Genomic DNA, 4,200 nt, shown 5'->3' with positions numbered 1-4,200 from the left:
CCTGCTGTCATCAGCCCAGGCACTGCCTTTACACTACCCAGCTAATAAGGGAGAACAAGGTTGCTTTGAGTTTTTAGTATAGTTCCTACCTAATGTGTTGCTTCCATCTGAGTTTGACTTTGAGCATCAGGTATTTTTCTAATCTCAGAAGAAAACTCTGGGGTTTTGAAGCCATTCTTGCTTGGGGAAAAGAAGCCATTAGCGGAGTCTTGTGTGGGAGCTAGCATTCACACAGGGTGGTGGCATTCTGCTCATTGTGATGCTACGAGATGTGGCAAGATAAATCATTTTAATCACAGAGTCAGTGGAGAACATTACTTTCTCCCCTCAGATTTCCAGATGACCCAGGTGTAACAATGAAAGAAATAATCCCTTGAAAGGACTTGTAGCTGCTTCAGTCCTAATACACCATAGGATGGAAATATATGGGAAGCATCTGTCAATGTGTTGGCATTTTAAAATAAGGAGAGGAAAAAAATTAAAAACAATCAACAAAGAAACCCCCAAATGGACAAAATTGAGTCCGACCGAGAAACACCATCCAGAAAGGACATTGCTTTGCTTTTGCTTAGATTTCTTAAGCCATAAACTTGCTTTGTTGCTCCCTTATTCTGTACTAACTCCTCAGTGCTCCCAGGAGATTCTGTCTGAAATGTCAGAGGTCAGTTTACAGCAGGGCAATTCCAAGAGGCTTGTAGGAAACCCTGAAAGTCCCCTGGTGGGTTTCAGGTACCTTGATTATTTTCCTCGGTGAGGCAGCTGTCTGTGGAGAAAAGCTGAGTTGAAGCAATGCTGTGTAAGAAGGCACAGAAGGGTGGGTGGTAGTTCACAAACAATGGGCTGTGCATTTCCAGGGAGCCCAGGTGCTTGGTAAATGCTGTCCCCCATTTTTAAGGATCCTTGCCCACATAGTGATGCCCGAGTGAGATCACCAGGAAAGGAACCCAGCATCCAAATTGTGTAAAATGCTTCCAAGTTTGTGCACGTGGTTGTTTCTCGATGAATGTGAACTGCCTTTCTGTAGGAAAGAGCTGGTGGGGGGAAACTGTTCCCAACATGCCCACCACTCCCTCTCCCAGCCTGGAGCTTGGCTCTCTGGTGAAAGGCTTCCTTGAATAGGGGCACGGTGTCCCATGAAAGTGAATACAAACCTGTTAGGAAGAAGTTAATACACCAGAGTCCAGCCTGTTACTTCTCCTTGGAGTACATGCAGAGTAACTTCTAACCTGTAATATCTATATACCAGCTACTCATCTCATGGGCATGGTGGCTGTTGGCATTTCTGGAGAAAATTTCCTTTTCCTAAGCTTATCTAGATTATTTCTTCTGAATCTTCACCCGTGAGCAGGATGCAGGTGACCATCCATCCTGGGGGCTGAGAAACAAGATCCTTTGGGGACCATCTGAGGAAAAGGACTTTGGTTTCTGTTCAGAAGTTAGTATGGTCTGTACACCACCAGAGGTTTTCTGCTTGCATTGTATTTAGGCAGCAAAACTCATCATTGTCAGCAGAGAAACTCTGAGGCCTGCCTGGCCTTCCTAGAGTTTTTTCAAGTCCATCTTTATTGGCACAAAGATCTCAAAATTGATGGCCTGTGCAGGGGCATATTTTATTCAGTTCAAATACAGGCAAGAGGGGGCTAAGAAGGGATGTATGTGTGACCCAGGCACGCACAGGCAGTGTCCAGGGAGCCGTCTGTGGGCCACCTGAGCCAAGGGGAGGATACCTTTGCTCAGGTGCACCTCCTGGTCAAGTGTGCCTAAGGAGCTTGCAGGCTGAACCTGCCTAGTGTCTTGCCAGTTTATTGTTCTGCGTTGGCTAAAAATAAGCATGCCTCAACTGTCACGCCGGCTTACTGTGAGGTGACATTTAGACAACCAGTGCTTTTGCTCCATGCTGCGTAAAAATGTTGGCATGACATTTGGCTATTTCGGAGCTGGAGGAATGGGTCCTATCCCTAGGAGATGTACTCTATTTGATTTATTTAGCACCTGTGCCCTTGCTTTTAATTTTTTTACCTGGGGAATTTGTAGTGAGTTTAGTGAGTTAAAGCAGATTTTCAAGGGTGGCTCTTCACTGCCAGCAAAAGAAAAAAAAAATCATCAAGAGTTTCTTGTCTAGTGCTAGAAAATACTTTCCATCCCCTCTAGGGAACCATGCCTACTGGAGACTGTATGTGTTTCTGGAAGCAGCGGGCAGACAAATAACTTATTTTATTAACTATATTTTGCAGCCTGGGATGTTCGTGCAGTGAATAATATTTTGCATAAAGTCAATGGCTGATGCTGTGCTTTTTATCATGGACTGCTCTTTTTTACAGCTGCTCTTTTAAGTGTCAGCACTGAGCATTTGTTGGTGTCATCATCTGCACTTTACATTGCTATGTGCGGTGATATAACTGTTCCAAAGCTTTGTACTGTGGCAGGGATGTCACAGTTATTTGGGAGAGATGGAACCACACTTTGAGCATTTTTCACTCTTTGTATGGCCACATTTATGGTGTTTGCAAAATTCTGTGTGATTTTATGGCGTTTGTAAAATAGTGTCATTTTATGGCAGTTGGTAAGTGCTGTGATTTCAGTGAAAAATGGACTACATTGGTTTAAGTGGGAGAGTTTTCTAATGCCACTGAGGGATAAAAAACATGTAAACTTTCTGAGCATAGCAGAAAACTCTTCTGAAGACAGCAACAATTAAAGTATTTTCTGCCTTTGGCATGTAAGTGATTATTCTTTTTGTGGTAAACAGTATTTGCTGCTTTGCATGATATGCTTGAGAAGAGTGCAGCAAGAAAACCTCTGTAGTTAAGAATTTTAATAAAGCAGAACTTCAAGGAAATTACATGTTTATAGTCACACGCATATGTAAAGGAGTAATCATGTTCAAAGGCTGCCAAGTCCTTTACGTTGATAATGGTAAAATTTAGCTCTGTGCAAAGGGCCAGAGAAGGAGCTCTGGGGCTTGTCTCTGCTTAGTACCCTCCACATTAATTTGTCCCTGTTTGCAGGATGTTAATGCTCCTGTTTGTCAGAATTAAACAGGAGTGTCATTAAATACTGCAGTCATTTTTATTCTTTGCAGCTGTGTAACCTTCAATAACTATGGACAACTCCCCCCACCTCACCTTCCCTTCTTGGAGGTTTAATTCTTAGCTGTAATTGGAGAAAAATCCAGAGAGGGGCTGGAGGTGAGGTTTGTTAGAGCTGCTAATTAGCTGATGCCATCACATCAGAAATACGATCCAATTCCTTGGAGGACTCCAGAACCTCTTCTCCCCAGCTCTGAGACACATGCTGAATTTACCCTCAGAAAACAAGGGCAGATTATTAGTGCTGACACCCTTCAGTTCCCTCACTGAACAGTCTGGCACAGGGTGGCAGGTTTAAGCCTTGGCTGGAATAAAAGAATTTTCTTTCAAGGCTTCATTTTGGGTTTGATCTTTTTTTTATATATATATATTAAAAATATTCACGGGTTAATTCAACTGAATTTGAAATTTGATGAGGGACATTTCCTCTCCATAGCTTCTCATTTTGGGAGGAAAGAAAAAACAACAGCAGCTCTGATGATATAAAATTCAATTAGAGTTGAACTACCATTGATTATTTTGATTTAATTTGTGTTTATCTTTTAATTAAGCTATCCTCATCTGATTTTTAATTTTTATAAAAAGATTTTTTTGTCCTCTTTCATTACATGCAATTCAGGAGCAGGTGTTCTGTGAGTTTGAGTGAGAAGCTATAGGGCTACATCCCCTATTTACCATGCTGGAAGGTGAAGACAGCTTTCTAAGATAAGTATTGTTAAGATATATATATTACATTGAGGACAGCATCCAGACCATGCCTGAGACAGGCATGCAGAGCCATAGTTTTGTGGCCACATCTGTGCTGCCTGAATTAAGTAGTCTCCCTATAGACTCTAAGGAGGAATTTAGGCATGCTTGAAGTCCAGAAGCCCCTGCCACTTAAACACGGTACATAATCCATCTCAGAGGTGGGAACAGCCAACATTGCTGAGGGTATCTGCCGTCACCTGCAGCAAGGGTGTGGTCTTTGGCACTACTGCAATTCCCAGGCAAGAAGCCACAGCTGGACCTCAGGCTTATTGATTACAGCATTTATTCAACAGGATGTGCACCTTAAGTTTTCTCTGCCTGGAGGAAGATGGGATACACAGCTCTGGTATAGGGGGAAAAA

This window comes from Antrostomus carolinensis, unplaced genomic scaffold, assembly GCF_000700745.2.
Source record: "Antrostomus carolinensis isolate BGI_N321 unplaced genomic scaffold, ASM70074v2 scaffold12876, whole genome shotgun sequence".
Taxonomy (NCBI): Eukaryota; Metazoa; Chordata; class Aves; order Caprimulgiformes; family Caprimulgidae; genus Antrostomus; species Antrostomus carolinensis.
The sequence above is the reverse complement of the archived record's forward strand: the minus strand, read 5'-3'. Positions refer to the sequence as shown.